Below are 25,821 nucleotides of genomic sequence, written 5' to 3'. Positions count from 1 at the left end.
GTCTGTGCAGGCATTTTGAATATGATACACACTGTAAACACAGACTGCTCATGGTGCATGGATGGAATGCTGATCAAACAGACTATTTTGTTATGGATGGTTCTGAAAATTTTGAGCATTGTTGCAGTTACCCTGATCCAGGCAACCGAAGAGCATTATTCCATTACATTCCTGACTTGTGCCTTCTAGATTATGAAGTGAATGGGGGAGTCATTGACTTCAATTTTATTCAGGTTCCTAGGTGCCATATCTTTGAATGATCTCAGGAGCAATTTTTGTCACCTCACCTTTTTCAACTCTTCTGGCCATATTCAGACTAAGGCTGAGTAGGTCTAGAGCTAAAGAGGCCTGGCAGAACCCAAACTGAGCAACTTTGAGTATGTTATTTCTGTACTGCCACTTGATAGCAATGCTGATTACTTTTCCTTAACTTTTACTGGTAATCAAGAATATGCAGAGAGGGATTATTGGCTGGATTGAATTTGCCATACTTTTTGTGGTGAGGACACACCTGAGCAATTTTCTACTTTCAGCTAGTTTGTTAAAACACATTGTGCATCATCTGATTTTGATATTATCATTAATAATATTGATGAAATTAGGACTGACAATTTGCATTGGAATTAAGATGGTGGATGTACATATGTACATCTGGATGTTTCAGTTACCTGTAAGTCAACAGAAGATTAATCAGCTTCGTGTTTCATTACTGCATTGGGATTGCCTTTCAAATCTTTTCTTTAGTTCATTATTCTCCCCTATGAGTGATCTTTGCATTATTTTAATTTTAAAGTTAATAATAAACTCTATTATCCTAATGAAACTTAACAACAGTTTTAAAATATTTGCCAGATAAAGTGGTGGGATTAAATATAGACCAATTAGCCATTAATTTTGCAGGTAGACTTTTGGGTAACAAAGGTAGTCAAAACACTAATTTATCCAGAAAGACTGTCTTCCCATGATTACTGGAGAAGGGAATGTTACAATAACATTTTAATTTACTTTCCTTTCCCACTGAAAAATGTTTAATACATTTAAGAACTTTTTTGTAAGAAGTTTGAAGATAGCCAGTTAGTTTTGTGAATTTTATTCTATTTTTAGCTTCGTTATTAAAATATATTTTCTACTTTTACCAACTGGTGGTGTATTTGTAACAATTGTTTTGGTATGTATGAACTTTTTCTAAGTACAAAGGTTGTTGAACCCTGTGATGTAGCATTTCTATCTGATTTTTGCATTTCTTCCTCTAATATACTCATTGAGTTTACCATGTTCAACAATGGAGTTTGACATTCCATTTTAATTATTTCATAAAGGCAGTGTAAATGATTAATGGGATAGCCTCTCTTCCAATTTCCAAAAAATAGCTTAAATGGAATTAAATGCCTATTATGAACTAAAATGTGTATTGGAAGTGTTTTGAAAGCATTTACTTTGAATCTGTGAATCCTTGCAGTCCAAACAAAACTCTCTGACATTGGCTTGCAACCACTGCATGCTTTGACTCAACAGTGTTTCCAGTACATAGGAGGATTGGATGGAGCAACATTGCTGAGATAGATGATCCATCTGGTGCCAATATTTATCATGCACATGGCAGATTGCTTGCATTAGAATTCAAAGACAAATGGTTTAATTGGCACAATTAACTCCCAGCTTCTTCTCGTCTCCTGCCAATGATCAAAAACATAAAATATGACTTTTAAACATTTAACTATGCTATAAACCTATCTCTGTCTGTGTTAGCTCTGGGTATCATGATGTATCTTTTTGATATCAAATTTTGATGACTGCAGCTTAAGTATAATGAACTGTCAACAGAACACATGAATTACAATTGAACAACTTTGGTATTGTTACAAATTCCAATTTACTACTTGCCTAAATATTTGCTCATAAAACTGTCAGATTTCAATTTAGTAATAACGCACATAGCAATTTATACTTGTCGTTAATGAAATAAACGTGATGATATTGAGTCATTCTGCCTATGTCTGATCTTTTACATTTGTCTTAATTTATATGTCCTTAAATATTACTGTTGGGATTATATCATACCATAAAGAATCTTAAGTGCCTTTTGACATTTGTCTAGGAAATGCTAAGACAGCACATTAACTTAGGTGAGAAAATTACACAATTAAGCTTAAGTGTAACTAATTTACCATGCAGTCAACTAGCACTCACTCTATACTCAAAATATTTTTAACCGTTTGTACAATGAACAGTCAACACATGCCAAAATTAATATGGAATACACAATTAAACAATGCAGATTATTATCAGTTATTTAGGTATATGAATTTTAGTTTAAAATTGACAGTAAATCTAAAAACGATAGAGGATAACCAAAGCATTTATACTTTATTGTGTGTTCCAATTACGTCAGAAATTGGTGTACTGGGGTTTGCACCTGCTATATTAGTTTACTGGAAACTCCAAAACCAACAATGAGTAGTCATTAATTGATTTTCCTATGTTGATGCAGTGACATCCTTCAGAAATACCTGAAAAAGATCCATATGCCAATATTTTAAAATGAATTAAATTGTACACTTTGCAATTCAAGAGCCCCTAACATCACATCAATCAATGTTTTTAAATATATTCTGCGTGTGTATTTCTTTTTGGAACAAATGAACTATAGGATGCTATGTTCCCTATTTGGCCATAGGTCACCAGTCACATAGAAAGAAGCAGGCATAGTGGAAACTGATGAGATCTGTTCAGGGCGAGATTAATACCACAGGATAGGAAGTAAGTAAATTATGATATTTAGAGATTTCACCAGGTCAACCAAAACAAAACCAGTCACAATTTCATTTCGCTAATGCAGAATCCAAAACATGCGTGGCACAAACCAATTTCTTCTCTCCACCTTTCTAGAATGTTTGCACAAATAATTTACATCGAAAATGTTTCCTCCTTCGTTTCTAACGAAAAATGTCCTGCAATCTGTATGTAACTGTATGATACGTGAGCATACAGTTAACCAAACAGAAAACTGCAGGTTTCATTTGACCAATCAATGAATGTTCTGCTGTCCTTTTCAATTTCTCAACTGTAAGCAGAATGTTACAAATCAGAACTAGAGGGCATACTACCAAGAATTGAATGTACACTACTAGGGGAAACTCAGGGGTATTTGTGGAAGATACGAGGTAAGTGAAACTTCTCAAGATGTGCTCTATGGCTTACCCACACTCCAAAATTTTCAGACATTATAATGTCAGTAGGTGTTATTATGGAGTATCCTCTTCTCATGCTGTGCCAGCACACACTTCGAATTGGCACCATGTGGAGATGTGAATTTCGGTCAAAGCAAGAACTGAAAAAGCTGAAATGTTAATTCATAGCCAAGTTCTAAGCTGTAACATTATTCACCTACAGTCTGATGTTTCATCTATGAGTTTCTTCACTTACATCTGTACTTGTCTTTTTTTAACTCCTTCTCTCTTTAACCACGTTAAATGTTATTGGTGAGATGTTGAGGTGCATTTTTTGTTTTGTAAAAGGTTTTGTTATTTTTTTGTTTGCTCCCTTTTTTTTATTAAACTGTACTCTCTTTGTTGAGACAATTTCTCCATTCAACCAAAAAAAGACCCACCTGCATTTGTGCCTGCAGTTATGAATAATTATGTAAATAACTCTTCCCATAAGTTGTAATTTTATTAGAACATGAGATTCAAGCAGGTCTTAGAAAAATACAAGCCAGACTGGAAATTAAGGAGTAAAGGGAGTCAGAGAGTGAAAAATGAAGTATTCATGCTTGTAAATTTCTTCAGTGAAATCATCTAAATGTCAGAATGTATAATGTCTCTTGATTTTCTTAATCAAGCATTTCCGGACTTCCTTATCATTGGCAACTATTTGAAGATGATAGACAAAATGAGTTATTTTGATGTAAATGTGAAAATAGTTGCCCAGTGTTATAGTCAAGTTTTCAGATGAAGTTTCTAATCACACTCACCTTCTTGACCTGTTCTCTTGCAGCTGCTAGTACTGCTCTAGTCAGCAACATGTTCTTCAAAAAGTCTTCCTCTGAATCAAAAGAGAAATGTCAGCAAGGTGGCGTGGTTAACTGCCCTTTCTCCTGATGGCAAGTTTTATTGTGAGGGCTACTGTCCCCTGTGATGCTGTGCCAGCACGCCTCTTAGTGGCATATGTCCGAAAGAGTACCACAGGCTTTAGTTTATTTACCAACTCTGTGCCTAGCTCTGGACGTGGGCTAAATTGGGATTTCAGCTGCAAACCATTTTGGCACATCAGAGACATTTCAGCACTTAAAAGAACCATCAAAAAATGCCCTGCCAAATACATTTGTTTCTTTTTCAATTTGCAAAGCTTGCAGAAGAATTCCCTAGACTCCTGAAAGCATTTTTGACTCATTACAAGAATTTTTAAAATGATATGCTGTGAAATCATAAAGCTGTGATTAAAGTCATCAATCAGCAGAGATGACAGGACAAGAAGTTGAAATCTTTCATTGCAAAATATCCGATTACACTGTATGTAGCTGATAGGTTAGTTTACTATGTTTGTAGTAATGTTTCTTCTACAACTTAAGTTCTTTTCCCAGTTGATGCAACATTAGAACTTCAATCATATGTGCTGAAAACTATGCTTATTAGGTTTCTTTCATGCGATATGGACATCCTTGGCAGAGCCATCATTTGTTATCCATTCCTAACTACCCTTGAGGAGCTTCTTCTTGAATTGCTGTAGTTAATCTGGCGTAGTGTTGCGCAGAAGGAAATTCCAGAATTTTGATCCAAGGGTTTTGAAGGAATGGCACTATAGTTCCAAGTCAGGATTGTGTATGACTTGGAGGGGAGTTTGCAGGTACTGATATTCCCATGTATTTGCTACCTTTGCTCTTTTAGGTGGAAAAGGTCACAAGTTTGAAAGGTGCTTCTGAAGGAGACTTAGCAAGTTGCTGCAGTGAGTTTTGAGTATGGGGCATGCTGTTAGTGCTGTGTGTCAGTGGCAGAGTGGGTCAACAATCAAGTTTATTTTTTTCCTCGAACAGTGGTAATTCTCTTGGCTGTTGCATTCATTTAGGTAAGTGGACAGTATTCCATCACACTCTTAATTTTTGCCTTGCAGATGGTATGCAGGCTTTAGGGAACCAAGATGCAAATCATCCGACAATATATCTTCAATATCTGACATGACATATGGAACCAGAAGCTATAATGGATCAAAGAGCTAAGTTGAGAAAGAGGAATCATGGTTTATATTGGCTAAGGGGTAAGAAGCATAATGATGGACAGCACACTGCCTGTCTTGAGTCTTTCTGTCCTTCTGTGCATTGTCATCATTCTGGAATGAGACAGAGTCAGATATTCTGGACGATGAAAGTGATGTCACTGCTTTTAAAGTTAGTGCAAGTGGGGGAAATGTCCTGAGTAAGTGAGTAGACTTTGCAGAGGAAAAGCAATATGAGGTATCGCAGGTTGGGGTGGGTGAGGTTAAGAGGAGATGATGTTGCAGGCAATAGTGAGTGTGGCAAAGTATGAGTCTTGATGGGAAGTCGGTGCAGGAGCAGATAGAATGAATGTAAAGTATCAGAGAAAATTCTTACGCTGACAGAGCGGAGAAGGACATTGTCCTCTAGTGCTGGATATTCCTCCAGGCAGCTGACACTGCTCTAACCTGGGTGGCAACATCAGACCGGCTGGCAGCATGGTGTCAATTGCTGGTCCTAAGGGAGGAGTCAGGCCCAACCTTGCACTTGTTGAGCTGGACGTCCAGGACCCTGCCCATAAAGTGGGATGCCCATTTCTACTTGTCTGCCAGATCTGGTACATATGTTAGAAATTCTGAAGGACAGTTACAGCTAATAGTACCAGCCGAGGCGCACAGCTAGGTTTCTAAAGATGATTCCAGTGCCAGGGATGCCAGTTAATTCTGGGATATCTGCTGTGAGGTGACTTGTTCTGGGATCAGCACGTGATAAGATAGGACAGAAATTGGACATGATAGGCACTGCTGGGGTGGCAATGGCAATTAAATCAGCAAGTCTGGTAATATTTGTTGCAATAACTCACACAGCCTTGCAGGATGCATCGCTACACCAAACCTGAAGTGACATGCACTTAGCAAAAGAAACATAAGATTTAGCCATATATTTTGCAGTTATTTAGGGATGCAGTTTCACTTGCTGCACCAACATTTACTGCCCATCTTCAACTGTCCTTGAGAAGGTGGTGGTGACCAAAAACGTCATCAGCAAGACAATTCTAGGGTTTTGGCCCTGCAATAGTGAAGGAACAAGCGCTATATTTACAAGTCAGGGCAGTGAGTGACTGAGAGGGGAACTTGCAGATGATGATGCTCCCTTGTATCTGTGGCCGCTGCCCTTTTGCGTGGTTGTGGTCATTTAGTTTGGAACTTGCTGTCTAAGGAGCCTTGGTGAATTTCTGCTGTCCATCTTAAAACCTTAAGACCAGAAGATGAAGGAGAAGAAGTAGGTAATTTGGTCCATTTAGTCCATCCATGGCTGATCTAAAAATCCTCAACTCCACATTCCTGCTTTTCCTCCTAATCTTGATCCACTTACTGATTAAAAATCTGTCTAACTCAACCTTGAATATACTTAATAACCAAATCTCAACAGTCTTCTGCAGTAACGTATCCCACAGATTCAATACTCTTTGAGAGAGGAATTTCCTCCTCATCTCTGTCTTAAATGTGCAACCCCTTATTCTGAGGTGATGCCATCTGGCACTGCCCTCTCCCACAAGGGGAACCAACCTTTCCACATCTATCCTGTCAAGTCCACTAAGAGTTTTAAATAAGCAAAGAATTACAGATGCTGGAAATCTGAAAACGAAACAGAAATTACTGGAGTTTTGAAGAAGAGTCACTGGACCTAAAATGTTCACAAAGCTTTCTCTTCACAAATGCGGTCAATTTATCTAACATTTCTTTATTTATGTCCTTAAGAATCTTGTATGTTTTCAATAAGATCACCTCTCATTTCCCTGAATTCCAATGTGAACAGGTTCAACTGACTCAACGTCTCCCCATACCTGGTATAAGCCTGGCAAACCTCTCTGAACTGCTTTGATAAGGGATAAAGACAGTTCACAATATTCCAGATGTGGTCTGACTACTTCATTGCATAGTGTGAGCAAAATCTTCCTACTTTTAGACATTGAAACAAGGCCAACATTTAATTTGCCTCCCTTATTGTCTGCTAAAATACCCTTCTTGTAGATATACCCTATTACCCATCTAACAGATGGTAAACCCTACTGCTGCTGAGCATTGGTGGTGGAGGGAGTGATCGTGGATGTTATGCTAATCAAGAAGGTTGCTTTAATCTGAATGATGTCAAGCTTCTTGAGCATTGCACTTTTCAGTCAACATGGTTAAGCCTGAGGTAGTATCCGAGGAACCTCAACAGTGATAATTGAAGTGAGATGACTAATCTCCGAAGAAAACACAACCTTCCTTTGTGCTATGTATGACTCCAACCAACAGAGCACTCTGATTCTCCCTGATTCCCAGTGACCACAGGGTTCCTTGATGCTGTAATAAAGAAACTAATATAAAGAATGTGATAACTGGAAACTTTCAACTGAATGGCCAGAGCCAACATAGATTTATGAAAGAGAAATCATATTTGACAAATCTATTGAAGATTTTTGAGGATGTTATCAGCAGATTGGTTAAGGGGTGACAAGCGGATGTGGTGTCTTTGGATTTTCAGAGGGCTTTCAATAACATCCTGCAGAAAAGGTTAGTAAACAAGATTAGAGCACATGTAATCATGGGCAATGTAAGTAAAATTGAGTTTGGCTAATGGAAAGAAAACAGAGCATAGGTCATTCTTCAGGTTGGCTGTCTGTGATTAGTAGGGTACTACAAGGATCAGTTTAACCACAGCTGTTCACAATTTACATCAATAATCTTGATGTGAATCAAATGTATTATTGCCCCACTTTTGGATGATACAACATAATGTGAGACTTAAGGAGGATGCAAAGAAGTCAATTTAAATGGCTCACTGCTGCGGAAAGGCAGCCAACATCATCAAAGACCCATCACACCCTGGTCATGATCTCCTACAACCTCTTCCATTAGGTAGAAGATACAGAAACCTGAACACATCTGAGCAAGTTCAGGAACAGCTTTTTTCTGGCTATTATTTGACTGTTGAATGGATGCTGGCCTCAAATAATGTAACCTTTAATGTAACTTGTATGCCTCTAAGTCTTTTTGATCTTTTGCTTGCAGTGATCTGCCTGTACCACTTGTAAACAAAGCCTCTCACTATATTTTCATACATGTGACAATAAATCATTAAATCAATCAGAAGCTTCAAGGGGATTTAGACAGGTTTAGTGACTAGACAAAAACATGGTACATGGAATATCATGTGGCTAAGTGTGAGGTTACCCTCTTTGCTAAGAGGAAAAGACGTGCAGAGTATGTCTTAAGTGTTGAGAGTATTTGCAAGTATTGATGTCCATGTGGTAAAAACAGAAATTGCTGGAGAAAATCAACAGATCTGACAGCCTCTTTGGAGAGAAAAAGAGTCAATATTTGAGTCTGACATGTCTATTCTTCAGAACACTTGGAATATTGTGTACAAAATTGATCACTTGCTCAAGGAAGTCTATCTTGTATATTTGTGTAAGTATGGTGGACTGTCTCTTTTAAGAGTCTAGTCACATGATGTGATGGTGACATCATCCATCTTTTTGGACAAGTGACCGGCACTCTAATTTTGCTTCCTGTAGAGTGAACATCCCCAGAATAAAGATCCTATCGTTTAATGTTTTGGCCTCGCAGTCCTTCTTTGAATAGGATATACCTTCCACAGAGGGATTAATGTGGATGTTCACTAGACTGATTCCTGGGATAGTAGGGCTGTCCTGTGTGAAGAAATTGAAGAGATACAGCTTGTATTTTCCACAGTGTAGAAGAATGAGAGGTGATTTCTTTGAAATTAAAGGGCTATACAGGGAGATATAGCAAGGACATTTTTCTTGGCTTTGGATGTGGGGGTCAATCGAAGCAAGGGGCAGTCTCAGAATAACAAGCAAGTAATTTTGGACTGAGATAAAGAGGAATGTTTTCACTTGCAAGAATAGCTTTTGGAATTCTCTACTTGGAAAGCTGTGTCTCAGTCATTGAATTTCTTCAAGATAGAGATTGATAGATTTATAAATAATTAATAAAAGATGCTGTAGTGATAATAGTAAGAGAAACAGCTCATCAAAATAATGTTCAGGTAGATGATCAGCCATGATTAGACTAGCGGAACAGGTTTGAGGAGCTGAATGGGCTACTCCTACCCTTAGGTTTCATTAGGCATTCAACAGACACAATTTCCAAAATTCCTGATAGTCCAAAAACCCTCCAGGCATAATCCACAAAATCTCAGGTAGATACAAGGGAAGAAGATAGACAAGTTGTCAATAATCTGGTGGTCAGATTTTACTGTGGGATCTTCAAGAGTCAGAAAGTGGGCAGATTCAGGGTGAGTCCCAATGTTCTGGGCAGCCAATTGGTGGTTTCTCAGAATTTTGTTTGTAAATCTTGTGGCCAAATACTTCTCAACCACTTAAGTATTTTGACGTTCAATGACAGATGTGATGACGGCAACTGCAGTACCCAGAGAGCAGAATAATCTGAACAGCAGTAACATGAATAGTTTCTAATTTTGCTTTTGGTCATTATGGGATGACCATTTGGGAATCCACAGATTTTCTTTGGATAACATTATACTGGCCATTTGACCTCACTGAGGACAGCATTTTGCACAATGTAGCATTCCCCATGTATTACATTGAATGGCCACAGGTGTGGTGGCCATATTTAGGAGGTTTGACGGGATCAAGTCACTACTGGGAGCCTACCTGTCAGCTGTCAGGCTTCCAGGTTCCTATGAGAGGAATCTTGCCCAAAAAGCCCTGGCGCAGTATGGATAGCAGCACCACCAGTAACAGTAGGCATTGCTTGTACTGGAGTTGGTCTATAACTGGGATTGACAATGGAGCCCCAGAAAAGGGGCAGGACAGGGACATTTTAGCAGGGAGGAGGTGGATTTAAAAGGGTAGAGGAATATCATTGAGTTCTATCCCTTTTTCTCAGTGAGTGCCTCCATTATGCAGTGCCCAATAATGGTGGTCACAGATTAGCCAAGGCTTATCTGCCAGGATTTGACAGGCCAAATCCCCATGTGGTATGACCCTGTATGCTGCTGATTAAATACTGATTGTGGCAGGATAATGACCTTACATAATAACTTTAGGTCCTCAATTGTCTTCTGGGCAGGACTGCCAGGCCACAGACTTTCCACCTTGGATTTAATGACAAAGAGGTGGGAAGACTTTGTATCACCCCCAACCTCCTGTTGAATTGCACATGGATCCTACCTGTCAATCAGGATTCCAGGGAAAGAGCCATTCAAATTTTCCATGTACATGGGAGGTACATGTGCTCAGTTTGCTGAGCAGAAAGCAGAAGTCAAACTTGTACAATTCTACATGGACATCACCAATTGCAGCACACTGAGTTGAAAGCATATTTTTTTGGTGCATAGGTTTTTCAATTTTGTTTTTACTAAGTATGGGGAAATTTTGACCTTACTCATGTGGAAATCTTTATTTAGTTCACTTCCCTGTTAGAAAACATCGTCATATCAAACAAGATACATTATATCTCAAATCCAAAATAAATCAGTTGTACTCCTGCAACTCACAAGGTTTCTTCAATAGCACCTTTCAAACTAACAACCCCTACCACCCAGAAGGACCAAGGCACCTTTGTATAGGAACACCACCGTTGGCACGTTCCCTTCCAAGAAACGCACCACCCTGCCTTGAAAATACATCGGCATTCCTTCATTACTGCTGGATCAAAAGCCTGAAACTCCCTTTTGTATCAGTTTTGTGGCTGTACCTACAGACAAAAATTGTTCAAGAATGCAGTTTATCATCACCTTTTCAAGGGTAATTAGGGATGGACAGATTAGGTAATTAGGATAGATGCTGGCCTACCTCGAGAAGCACACACCCTTTGAATGACTATCTAGAAAAGAATCATGAGAATCGTGAGTTAATCTGGCCAGTTAGCAACCCAATCTTAGCTATCAGGCTACAGGGGTATACCGTGCATCTTTGGGTGTGGAAGGCCACGTTGCACAATAGGTGGAGCCCACCTTAAATTGGTTTAAAGTCATGACCTTTGCTACTATATATGGAGCTACTTCAAAACAGAGGGATGTTGGCAAATGTCACCTGACTTGAGGGTCTCCTGCTTCTGGAAATTTCTCAAAAGAAATAAAAATGTTGCCCACAGACAACTTTATTCCACAAGATGGGACAAATATTTTAAACTAAAAATCTATTCCAAACTTCCGTTCTTCTTTAAATAACTTAGAACTCACTATGCAACTTTCAGCATATAGCAGCAGCATGTAACTTATCTGTTTCAATTCTATTCTGAATGTAATTCATTTTCTCAGTAATATATTTAAGTTTGGATACTAGAGTTAACCTTAAATATCTCCAAAAGTTGTCATTTACAGTCAAACAAATGTTAGATTACAACTGATGATAACATATTAGAACTGCTTATAATAGTTTTCATATGTTCCTATTTAAAATTAGATAAAGTACTTTCAAAATTACTTTTGTATTCACTCTTGTTGCTGTTATGCCACTTAATGCAACATTGAGACAGAGCTTGTAACTGTAGAGCAGAGGCCTGGCTTGGATCAGGGCCCCTTCAAAATTTCCAGAATATTGTTACTCCATCTGAAAATCATTTTATGAATAAACAGACTCTGTGTTTAGATACTGGTTTCTTAGATTCAATTTCCATTTCTCTTCATAAATGTATTAGAGCCCTAAATGGACATACCACATTTTTCCCGCAGATCACTTCAATGATTCCTGACCAAGGAACTGAGCTAATTTCTAAGCACTATTTGTCAGAACTGAGCATCAGATGTAGTAAATTGGCTTTATGTCTCTAGTTACTTGTCAGATCCATCTTTTGCTACAATCATATTTATTACGCAGTGGTAGAATGGTAACGTCACTGACTACTCGTCAAGAACTTCAGCCAAATGTTCTGGGACATGTGTTTGAGTCATACAATGGGAAATAGTGAAATTTGAGTTCAATTAAATTCTAGAACATCAGGCTTTTCTGGTAGCAACCATGTAATTCCAGCATCCCATCTAGTTCACTAAAGTTTTTCTAAGAAAGGAAATTTGTTATCCTTACCTTGCCTGATCTACATGTGACTCCAGACATGCGGCAATGTGGTTGATTCTTAATTGCCCTCTGAACAATTAGGGATAAGCAATACATGCTAGCCTAGTCAGCAACATCCACATCCCATGAATGAATTACAAAAGAAAATGACTTCTCGACTGACTGGCAGGTTTACATTTCATTAAAGTTTGGAATGTTCACCATGAAGGATCAAATTCATGTTGAGTACATAAGAACATAAGAACTAGGAGCAGAAGTAGGCCATTCGGCCCTGCGAGCCTGCTCCACCATTAAATAAGATCATGGTTGATCTTCTTGTGGACTCAGATCCACTTACCTGTGTTCTCACAATATCCCTTAATTCCTTTATTGTTCAAAAAAAATCTACCTTAGCTTTAAAAATGTTTACTGAGGTAACATCAACTACTTCACTGGACAAGGAATTCCATAGATTAACAACCCTCTGAGTGAAGAAGTTCCTTCTCAATTCTGCCCTAAATCTGCTCCCTCCAATCTTGAGGCTGCCCTCTTGGCCTAGCTTCACCTGCCAGTGGGAACATCCTCTCTACTCCTATTCCCTTCATAATTTTATATGTTTCTACGAAACCTCCCTCAATCTTCTGAATTCCAATGAATATAATCCCAATCTACTCAGTCTCTCAAGTAGGCTAGGAGCAGAAGGCAGGAAGGGAATGTATACTTCAGACACAGAAAGGACTGAACTGATGAAAATTGTTCTTTTGTGATACAATAAGAAACCTTTCTGTGTTTGGAAATATTGATGCGGAGGAAATTGTTGGTGGAAGACAGATGTCTAGTAGAGATCTTAAAATACCACTTGGGATGGTGATTGTTGCCAGGCAAGCTAGCTATAGGGTACAAAATTTCAGAGGATTCAATCACTCGACTGAATAAAGTCAATGAATCATTTTGGAGCTCTGATAAAAAGTTATCAGCAAGATCATTGTTTTCATTAGAAGGTAAAGTTCAGTAACTGTCTGGAATTGGGCAATTTACTAATTGCCAGAAACCAGGAGGTGCTGCTACATTACTGAAAGTGGGGGGAGAAACAAGTCAACTCAGGCACAAAGAGTCATCAACAGAAGCAAAAATAAAAAGTCACTCCTGTGATTCTGACAAAGAACCTCACAAATAAACCGTATCACATAGTATGGTATGATGGGAAAAGAAGGGGTCAGAGTTCCTGTATATTACGTGACTGAAAATGGGGTATCTCAACAAAGTGGCCCCCAACTAGAAGGAAAGCATTAACTCTGAGTTAGATAAACAAAGTTGCTGGAAAAGCTCAGCAGGTCTGGCAGCATCTGTGGAGGAGAAAACAGAGTTAACGTTTCAGGTCCAGTGATCCTCCCTCAGAACTGATGGTGGCTGGGAAAACGTCAGTTTATATGCAGAAAATAGGGAAGTGGGTGGGGTAGGGAGTAAACGATAGGATAGATCCCAAAGAGAAAGAAGGACTGTTGGACAGACAAAGGAGTTGCTAACGATCAGGCTGGCGGATGAGTAGTTGTTAATGGGAACTGTTAATGACTAACAGGGGGTGTGTAATGGCAAACTATGTGATAACAAGGCCTGGTGTATGGGGTGGGGTGCTGGGACATATATCGGATATATAGGGTATGTGAGGATGTATGGTCCAGAGAGACAGAGACAGAGATGTTGGCCAGAGATGAGGGTGGTGCATTGAAGTGGCAGGCAATGGGTAGTTCAGGGTCTTTTTTGTGAGTAGAAGATAGGTGTTCTGCAAAGCAGTCATCAAGTCTACGCTTCATTTCCCCAATGTAGAGGAGATCACATTGTGAGCAGCGAATGCAGTAGTCTACATTCTTGGAAGTGCAGGTAAAGTGTTGCTTCACCTGGGAGGTATGTTTGGGCCCTTGGATACTGGGGAGGAAGGAAGTAAATGCACAGGTGTTGCACCTTCGCCAGTTACAGGGGAAGGTGGCACAGGGCTGTGGGGAGGTGTTGGGGGGTGAAGGAGGTGTGGGCCAGGGTGACCCGGAGGGAACAGCCCCTGCAGAAGGTGGACAAGGGAGGGGAGGGGAATATGTGTCTGGTGGTGACATCTTGCTGGAGGTAGCGGAAATGGAGTCTGATGGTCTTCTGGATGTGGGTGCTGGTGGGATGGTAGTGAGGACCCTATCGCTGTTGTGGGAGGGAAGAGAGAGGGTGAGGGCAGAAATGTGGAAGATGGGTCGGACCTATTTGAGGGCCTGTCAACAATGGAGCTGGGGAATCCTCGGTTGAGGAAGAAAATGGACATTTCGGAGGCTCCCTTGTCGAAGTTGGCCTCATCTGAACATATGCGACAGAGACGGAGGAACTGAGAGAACTGGAGTCTTTACAGGAAGTGGGCTGTGAGGGTGTCTGGACTATATATCCTCACATATCCTATATATCCTATATATGACCCAGATCCCACCCCACACACCAGGCCTTGTTACCACATAGGTTGCCATTACAAACCCCTGTTGTTTGTCACTAACAGTCCCCATTAACAACTATTCCCCGTCCCAGCCTGATCATTAGCAACTCCTTTGTCTGTCCAACTGTCTTTCTCTCTCTTTGGGCTCTATCCTATTGTTTACTCCCTACCCCAAACACTTCCCTATTTTTGGCATATAAAGTGAAGTTTTCCCAGCCACCATCAGTTCGGAGGGAGGGTCACCAGACCCGGAGTGTTAACTCTGTTATCTCCTTCACAGATGCTGCCAGACCTGCTGAGCTTTTCCAGCAACTTTGTTTTTGTTCCTGATTTACAGCATCCACAGTTCTATTGGTTTTTATTTAACTCTGAGTTACATTTGGAGAGTAGAGCTGAGGTAATTAGGTGAGATTAGTATTTCCGGAAAATATTCAATTTGAAAGATTGAGGACAGGAGTCTTTAAACAAAAGGTGGAATTCTAATGATGTTACTGGAACCAAAATGCTCATTATAATTTGTGCACATAGCATCATAGAGATTTTCAGCTTGGAAACAGGCCCATCAGCCCTATTGACCAGTTTTCTCAATTAATCTAGTCCCATTTGTTATTTTTGGTTGATATTGTTATAAAGCAGTGGTTGACTCCACTCCAAGAACTAAAACCTAAATGCCCAAAAAGGAGTGCCTCACCCTATAATCTGTTAAAAAGGAGTATGAAAAGTGGTGTAACCTGCCTTTCAACAACTTCTAGTGGTTAAATAAAATAAATCACTGATGCTGACTTCACAATTAACAAGTAACAATTTATTTATCCAATTCTAACAGTGAACAAATTAACTAAACTAATAACAAATCAAATAAACTCCTTCTAACTACTAACCGTTCCTGAATAAAACAATATTCCAATGGCAGGCTGTTCCAATAAATAAAAGTCACACATACATAAACTTTTAAAAAAAGTAGAATTTAGACTCTCAAAATTACAGCTATGTTCATGTCATCCAGAATGTTCTGTGCCTTCTCCATTAAATGTTCTGTCAGGAACACCTTCTCCGTTGATTCTTCTGCCAGGAATATTAATTAGTTGCACCAGCGGTAGCTTTTACTTAGATGGTGCTTTCTTGAAGCATGATTGGAGACTGTGAGAATCAGTGATTCTCTCTTGAGACTTAAGAGCTATTAGCTCTAGCAGATGGCAGTTAGTTCTCCTGTCTTTGTCCAACTGCCTTCGCCTTTTATACCATTGATGACATATAAATTTCTTATAACAGGATTGGTCCTATGTTGTTGAAACCATCAGATTTAAATTTAATTTTTTTTGGTATCTAAGTATCTGTTTCAAATTGACTGATTAAATTCAAAACTTGTTGTCTTGCTAACAAAACAAAACTGCTGCTTGGCCTGCAACCTGTACGGTCTTTTGATAAAAATGTTCTAATCTGGGTGCTCTCTGTGCAGCTGCAAACTCACAATCTGATCCCCACAGACATCCGTTTTTATCTCTAAGCACAGAAAAAACACGCCATTCTTTAAAGGGACCATGCACTGCTTTGGGAAAAGCAGTTCCTCCTCATCTCTATCCTAAATCTACTCCCCCTAATCTTGAGGCTATGTCCCCCAGATCTAGTCTCTCCCTCCAGTGGAAACAAATTGCCTGCCTTAATCATTTCTATCCCTTTCATATTTTTATACGCTTCTATAAGATCCCATCTCATTCTTCTAAATTCTAGTGAATACAGTCCCGATCAGCTCAACCTCTCCTCATAGGGATGCCTCTGGAATCAGCCTGGTGAACTTCCTCTGCACCGCCTCCAAAACCAGTATACCCTTCTTCAAGTATGGATACCAGAACTGCGCACAATATTCTAGGTGCAGGCTTGTACAATTGCAGCATAACCTCCCGTCTCTTAAATTCAATACCTCTAGCAATGAAAGCCAACATTCCATTTGCCTTGCTGATTACTTGTTGCACCTGTCAACCAACTTCCTAGCGATCCATGTGCAAGCACCCCTAAGCCACGCCGCACGACAGCACGCTGCAATCTTTCACCATTTAAGTAATAATTTGATCCACAATTTTTACTTCCAAAGTGGATGAGGTCACATTTACCAACTTCGTATTCCATCTGCCAGACCTTTGCCCAATCAATTAACCTGTCTAAAACCCTCTGCAGGCTCTACACATCATCTGCACTGTTTGCTTTTCCACTCAATTTACTGTCATCAGCAAAATTAGATACGTTATACTCCGTCCCCTCTTCCAAATCATTTATATATATCACAGACAGTTGTGGGCCCAACACCGATTCCTGTGGCACTCTGCTCACCACTGGTCTCCAACCATAGAAACACCCATTTATCCCAACTCTCTGCCTTCTATTGGTTAACCAGCCTTCTATCCATGCTAATACATTCCCTGCAACTCTGTGCATTCTTGTCTTATGGATGAGTCTTTTATGCTGTACTTAATGGAACGCCTTCTATAAAGCCAAGTACACAACATCCAACAGTTCCCTTCTATCCACCACAATTGTTATTTTCTCAAAGAATCCCAGTAAGTTCATCAAACACAACCTTCCCTTCCTGAATCCATGCTGCATCTGTGATGGAAACCTTTCCTTCCAGATGTTTCGCTATTTCTTCCTTAATGATAGCCTCAATCATTTTGCAAACCACAGATGTTAAGCTATCTGGCCTATAGTTACATGACTTCTGCCTACGTCCTTTCTTAAACAGTGGCATGACATTCGCTATCTTGCAGTCCACTGGGACATGCCCAGAGGTCAGTAAATCTTTGTAAATTACCACTAACGCATCTACTGTAACCTCTGCCATTTCTGTCAGACCCTGAGATATATTCCATCAGTACCAGGGGACTTATCTACCTTGAGACCCTCTAGTTTGCTCAGCACTACCCCTTTAATGATAACAATCAAATTGAGGCTCTCACCTCCCATCGTATCCTTAAAATAAAATCATCTGGCTTAACATTTCTTTATGTGCTTCAGGTTTAATTTTGACTATATTTGTGTGAAAAACATCTGGACACTATGCATTAATAATGTTTTAAAAATGCTTCTTGCTGTTGTTGATAAGTGATGAATCACTTCGGTTACGTTTACAAATTAACCAGAATTGTTTTTCAGCTTTCACCTGAGGGGATAGAGTATGTTCATCCTATTTGTAAGTTGAAACACTTAGGTGATCTCTTGATTGGTATATCAGAATGGCCCAAAATATAAAATTACAAGCCCACAAAAATGTCAGCACTTGCCAACATTATTGTGTGAAGTTGACAACCATGTTCAGATCTGCAAATGTGCACTTAAAAGTGGAAGTCTGTAAGTTTCTGTCAGTGATGTCCTACTCCTCCATGGGGTGCCTTTTTGCAGAGAAAAGTTCTGGAAGGTTAAGGAGTTCAGGCAGTATCTGTGGAGAAAGAAGTGTTAATGTTTTCAATTGAATACAACTGACTTTCAGAATTGACTGAAATGTTATGGGTTTCATGCTGCCGAAAGAAGGTGGAGGTGGGAGAGATAAGGGAAAGGTCTGGGATAGGATAATGGGCAGGAGAAATTAAATGACAAAGATGACATGGAACAAAAGGTAAAGGGAGTGGTGAAAGCTGCAGTAAAGAAACAAAGTATTTCTGCAGAGTGAACGTGAAAGAAAGAGGTACATTTTTAGATGTTAAAGGCATCAAGGGATATAGGGAGAAATTGGGAAGATGACATTGAGATAAAGGAACAACCATGATCATATTGAATAGCGGAGCAGGATCACAGGGCCCAATGGCCTACTCCTGTTCCTAGTTTTGATGTTTCTACCAATGGCAGAGTAATGAACAACTCGGTGCTAGATTAAAAACATGAAAAACAATATTCCTCCTGTCACGCTCACATTTCTGTCCTCGGCCTGCTGCACTGATCCCCAATTAAGTTTGATGCAGCCTCATCTTCCAATTAAGTGATTTACAGCCCTTTGGATTCAATGTTGACTTCACCAATTTCAAACCATGAACTCTGTCCTCATCTTGATTCTATTTTTTGTTGTATTCTGGTATAAATCTTATTTTATTCTTTATTAAAGTTTGTTGGCGATACTGTACCCCATGTGTTGATCCCAATCATTGTGTTGCATTTTGTAAAATTATTAAATTATCATCTGTATTTTTACATCTTGCTATGTTGTCCAGGAGAATTATTCACTTTGATTGGCTACTCTCCTGTTGGGAACACTGACACTGCATGTCCCATTTTCTTAATAAATTATAATAGATTGACAGTCACAACAATACAGGGAAGGTTAATACTTCATAATTTAGCTTTTCTTTGGATAAGCCTTGTCAGAGTTAACAGCAAACACTGTCTCTTTTCTGTTAACTGCACAATCCAGGCAATTGTCATAAATATTCTCCTCTGCTGTTTTTATTATTCCTTGGCAGAATATTCTATGGGATCTAGAGGTTGAAAGAAAGGCACCTGGTTATTACCAAATAAAATTGAGCATTTATTCAGTAATAACATAAACCAAACATTGTTTGAGCATTTATGTTAATGTACTTCTCCTTGATCCTGGTTAGACGACTTAGTTCTATTCCAACAGTCATCAATCTGATTGTTTTATTGACTTCCAATTTACTATTGACCAAGTCATCATGTGCTTTTTTTCAAAAATGCAAATTCAAATCCAAGTCCTAACAGAATGCACTGGGCATATTGAATGGGTTTGAATTTTTGACTGAATACTGTCCTCAGACTGTCTACGGTCATGTTGAGCTGCTAGTGAAAATGGTTTAAACTGTTTCTCGTCTTGCCATCCATCCCAAGTACATCATTATTCTATGAATCAACTTCTCTTTGGCAAAGTAGCAGACGCAGAGTAATTTATTAATTTCCTGGTCAGTTTACCATATTGTTATGATTCATAATGTCTGTGATATCATAGTATCAAAATTATCAAGTTTCTTATTTCAGACAAGAATTTCAGTAAAAATTCTGATAAATTATATTTTCTAGATAATTAAAATTAAATTAATCAAGAAATTAAATAACTTCTAACTGCATCTAAATTTTATCACACCTTAAAGCATCTGATGTGATAAGTTATTTTTAACAGTGGTCACTATTGTCTGTAAGCAAATGCAGCAGCTATTCTGTTTTACACACTGCACTATGCATGAAGACATGATATGAATATGAAAATAACCCTAGTGTTAGTTAAGGGAAGAGTGTTCACTGGTATGCCACAAGAACTCATTGTTCTCCCTTGAGAAGTGTCATGGTATCTTTAACATTTGTCTGAATGATTGGAGAAGTCAGTCAGGGCCTCTATAGTATTGTATGAATTAACATTAATAATGATGTATATAATGAGGCAACTCAGTAACTCAACAGTCACATGATCAAAACTCTAAGAAGAGAAAAATGGAAAAACCATGTGAGGGAGCTGCAACTAGTCTTCTGTATATGAAGTGTGAAAATTGAGTTTTACAAGACGTACTTAGAGTTGGATGATAGTTACTTAGAAAACGTAAAGGACAAAGACACAGTGTAGGAATGACCCAGTTAAGTAGAGCAGTCTCGGAAGTGCAGTCTCCGCATCATGATAGGCAGAATCCATATGGGTGCAACAGTGCAGGCTTGAGTCAATGGGAGAAACCCAGTCCATGGAGATGGATGCCAGAACAAAAAAAAATCAACTTCCATCATGTATGTCATCCGATACACAACGCCTGTAAGAATGAACCTCCATTGGTAATTCTAAATTTCTTCATTGGGCCTGATATTAACAACTGCAGAAAACCAATACTCTTTAATTAATCTTACTATAGAGCCTCCTTCAAGGTTTGCAAAGAAATTCTGTATAACTGTTGCGATTCTGTGTCAACGCTACAAATATACTTCATACCTCATAAAAGATTTCTGTCAATGATTCTTAAAGGTAAATTGTTCATGGAATACCTCAAGAATGCATTGTCTATGCAATATTTTATTGCTAAGAAGATATAAGTTGATGCAGAAATAAAGTTATAGTAACAAGTAAAGCTAAAGATTCTTAGCTTCTACCCAGATTACCTGCTCACTTGGTCATCTAGTTATCCATTTGTTGGCAGTGAGAAAATAAAGCAGGTTTACCTTTGCTGTCCAGAAGGATCCTTCAATGGTAATAAGAGTAATGCGAGGTTCAATAAAACTGGATACAGGCAGTTAAACCACTTTTGTACAATATTATTTATTCATTCACAGGCTGAGGTCATCACTGGCTAGGCAACATTTATTGCCCACAGGGCAGTTAGGAGGCAACTGCATTGCTGTGGATCTGGAGTAGTATGTAAGCCAGACCAGGTAAGGATGGCAGTTTCCTTCCCTGAAGGACATTACTGAACCAGATGGTTTCTTCTGACAATCAGCAATGGATTCACAGTCATCATTAGATTTCTAATTCCAGATATTTACTGAATTCAACTTCCACCTTCTGCCGTGGCAGGATTCAAACCCAGGTCCCCAGAAATTTATCTGGGCCTCTGGATTAACAGTCCAGCGTAATACCATTTGGCCATAGCTTCCCCTTAAGATATGCCCAAGAACGTACCCTTTGGATTTAAGGAAATGAAAAGGAGATATATAATGGGGGCAATGACCAGGCTAAGAGAGTAAATGTGCTGTTGATAATATGAACAGCAAAGGGACATATGAGGTAGTGATGGAGCATGATCCATCCCAGAGTAATCTTTTTTTTTGAATGACAGCTAGATTGACAACATTTTCCACTGGAGTTACACCAGTTTCTCACATGAATGCAATGGACAGACCTGGCAGATCACTTCGAAACCTATTCAGATGACTGCCTGTAGCTTGCTAACATTTCTGCCTCAGATGATGACAGACATTGAATCCTGCCTCTCCTATGACACTTCTGCATTCAAAGTCCAAGTTAATTAGCGGAACATATCATCTTTTAATAATGTCAAGGAAGTATTGAGCTGTACAAAATGCTGGTATAATGATTAGTTATGTGATTTGGAATAGCATTTAAAATTTGCTGAGGTCTTTGGTGGAGCCAATAGGTGTGCATGAAGCTTTCCCGACTGACATTGCAGCAGGAATTTGTTGAAGCAGTAAGTTGCTGCTAATAAATATATAGTGGGCTGAATTTTACTGGAACTAGGGTAAGCATTAACTCCAGGGAGTTCCATGGAGTGTTTCTCTCTTTGAGCCTTAGCAAAATTTCTCACACTATTCTCAGCAGGTCACTCCATTTGCCACGCACCATGCCATAATGGCATAGCCCTCTCATGCTATCATCTACTCAGCAATGACAGAAACACTTGACATTACTGAGACATGTCAGGATTTTTGATGCAGAACCATTTCACAAATGCTGCAGCCCAAATCTGCCATTCACAGTGCACATTGTAGGAGGAGAAACAAAAAAAAAGTCTCTAACGGTACAAGTTTCACAAATACATAAGTGTATTTTTAGTTAAGAGCCATGATACCCCAGGTGACCCATCATTAGTGTTTCTGCATTTTAGAACTCAGTCTAAGGGAATAAAAGTTTTCCCCTTTGTCCAAGGTGGTTTAATATCTTCTCATTGTTCAATGTGGGAGCATCATAACCTGGAAAGCCTTCAAACAGTTGAAGATGTTCAGTGTTTTTCAGCAAAAACAAAGAAAAATCTAGCAACAAAAGGCGGCATTTGCCTACAGGAATAAACAGAGACTGTTTGACTTTAGACCAATAACAAATTTTCAGTCAATTAATAATCATAGGACTATGGCCACTGGAACAATAACCCTTGCTTTGTCTGGATCCATTGGCCACATTTCCAATGAACCTGTAATAGCAAACAGAACAGGATGTTACTAATGTGAATGCTGACCATTCACGTCACATGCGAATGATCATTTAGCATCCTCCTCCATACAATGGAACATGGAGTGCTCCGATGAGGAAAGCCACGAATTGTATGGGCTTGCATTGTAGAGGGCTTATTCCGATGTATGCAGCACAATCCATGTTGTGCAAACACACAGGAGATTCTGGGTGCAGTAGGACTATTGAGAACTTTTACCACCCCACATCATCCAAGAAAGACAGCATTGCGCCTGAGAACATGTTGTTGAATACAGTACTTGCAAGTCAAGGTGAGATGAAATCAATTCCATGGCCCTGCACAGCCTACAAGATCTTGGATTGTTTTTGTGAATTTTGGCTTCAATGACAAAGTGTTTTGTGAACTTCAGAAGTTTTATCTGGTTACATTTACATCTACAAATTTCTAATCTGAAATTCACGAATTCCTCAAGCCCATTAAGATAAAAGTTTTTAAGCATAAATGTGATTATTTATTGTTAGTATCAGGGGAATCAGACGGAAACGGAACCCTCTTTATAGTATAGAAGAACTCAACCAGGAAAGTACCTTCATCTCTACAAGTGGCAAAAAACAAAAAAGAACAATTAACACCATCACGTTACACTGTTTAAAATGTTCGAGCAACTATTGCTTCCTGCGTAATTTGTGAAAAGCGAGGTTTTTGCTGTTAATAAATTACTTGAATTATACAAGTCTGTGGGGAAAGACAAAAGCAAATTGTTGGAATGATTATTTGTCTACAGACAGGGAGGAAATGTCATAATCCCTTCACTTTCTGTGGATCCCAGTCAGCTGTAACATACTAATTTTACCTTTAGAACTGAGGTGTGAAATGTGGCAAAATGCTGTGAGCCATTAAGGTTGAGACTAGGTATTGTTGTCTATTTATTGTTGCATTTAGAATGTTACTCTCACAAAGTGGTTGTTTTACATGAGCCTGAGCAGTAAACAATACTTGAATCGTCTGAAAACACGAAAAGAATTCAGTCTAATCAGAGTTCCCGAGTCACCGTAAAACCCTTCATTATTCTCTTAAAGCCCCAAATTTCCCTGTACATCAAAACATTTATGTAGTCTCCATCACAAACCAGCTACAAACCATTGCCTGAAAATACTGATGATGAAAATGATCAACTGAATAAAAGACAACATGTTAAACCAAGCGCTAGTGTGATATACACCTTATTATTGCATTAAGTAAAAGCATAAAACCTTTCTCTTTATCCATAGCTGTAACAATAATGTAAATTTGAAATAATGATAGAAAGCAAGAAAGAAGGTAAATCCTTGATGACAGGCCCTTGGTGTTTTTTTATTCTCACTGAAATGATAAATATCTCTCTAAATTGCCAAATGATGTCTTGGTAGTCCAAGGCATTTCTTGCAGTTCATTTGATGATGGATGGAATGCTTTACTGAGTAAATATATGCATCATATTAGATTATGTGTATGTCAATAAATTACCAGCTAGAATTCTGCTGCATGACGTGCATTTTCTTAAATATTAAATGGGCCCAGATTTAAAAAATAGATAAATGTTGAAAAAAGCTGAATTATGAGGGGCATACTCATGTGTATGTTTACATTTTATCTACTTAAATCTGAAACAACTGTTAATTTAAGGGTTATGATTTACAAGGAATCCCTCGCTGAATCTTGTTGTTTTTCTGTCCCATTTGTACCATGAACAGAATTGGAACCAAAGTTTAAACCAATAAACACAGAACAGATGAGATGAGAAAAAGCCACGGAAGGAAGGAAAATGATTAACAGAAAACATTTCACTGGCTGTTCCCTAACTATAAAATGATTCTCATAAACAGTGCCAATCTGGCAAAGAGCGCTAATTAGCAGAATCATACACTGCCTCATGAGTAACAAGAACATTATGAGCATGAATACAAAATGAACCTGGTAAAACAGGCTGCTTATTAATTTATGACAAGTTATTTTGTGTCTTTTTAAAATTTACATGAAGTTGCACGTTGCTACAGTGTGTTGTGTAATAACATCAATAGGCTACATCTGAAGAGCAAATGAAAATGAAAGGAATACAACTGCAAAGTGAGAGATAGGATTGTGAGGCTAAGGACAGCAGATAAAAGCAACAGGAAAGCTCAACATGAAGCCAAAACTATAATCAAAAGAGAAAGTTTAGAGAGAGAAAAACAAAAGACCAAAATCAAGGGGAAAATTGATAGAAAACCCTGCAGAACAATGACAGCAAATACTGGGCAAAAACCTAAGAACAGTTGTTGAAATAAATAGTAAATAGCAACTCTCAGCTACCAACAATAGTTATTACAAAAGCACTGGGTAGATTTTCCTGGCCAAATAAAAGTGGGTGAGGTGCAAGCAGGTGAGAAAGTCCTTGAAAATGACAGTGGATTAGTCTGTGCTCTTTCAACTTTCTCTGGGATTGATTTCAAGTCCTATCAGGAACTCTGGCAGGAAAGCAAGTAAAGAGGTCAGCAACTGAGAGTCTATTTGACAAGAAACTGTACCTTCTTTCCCAAATGCACACAGCATCCACATTGTGTATGCAGCTTTTTGACATTTCCTAGCGAGCACAAGGCATGAAGGGCTCCTTCAGTGAAGTCTACAAGCTGTTTTCAGGGCCTATTGATACACTGCTATTCAAAGCACTTTTCTCACAGAGAGCTATCAGAGAGGTGACTGCCAACTTCATGGAAGTCTCACAGGTTACAGCCCAACAGGTTTGTTTGAAATCAAAAGCTTTTGGGTGCTGTTCATTCCTCAGGTGAAGTCACTTTTCCTGATGTAAAAGCAGTGCTCCAAAAGGTTGCAATTTCAAATAAACCTGTTGGATTATAACCTGTTGTCGTGAGACTTCTGACTTTGTCCAACTCGGTCCCACAATGGCACCTCCACATCATAACGTCTTGGGAGGCAGTTCACCTGATCAATAGTTCATTCACCTTCAGCTGTAGCTTTTTGCTTTAATCATGTCAAGGGAGCAGCTTATGTAGCTCTATTCGCCACCTCTGCAGAGGGTTAGGAGAAGCAATGGTCATTTGCACAGCATGTATTCGTTGTTGCAGAGAGAGCACAACCGGAGTGATGACAGATGCCTATAAAGTCAAAATGAAATGCTTGGTAAGGCAAAGAGAGAGAAAACCAAAGGATGAAGCATTTGACGCAGCTTCTTGGGGATGCCTTTAAAGAAAGATTGTCAGGTGCCCGCATCTCCGGCTTATTTTTCTAACTGAGGTAGGTTTCATGACACAAG

The sequence above is a fragment of the Stegostoma tigrinum genome, chromosome 14, assembly GCF_030684315.1.
Source record: "Stegostoma tigrinum isolate sSteTig4 chromosome 14, sSteTig4.hap1, whole genome shotgun sequence".
Lineage (NCBI taxonomy): Eukaryota > Metazoa > Chordata > Chondrichthyes > Orectolobiformes > Stegostomatidae > Stegostoma > Stegostoma tigrinum.
The sequence above is the reverse complement of the archived record's forward strand: the minus strand, read 5'-3'. Positions refer to the sequence as shown.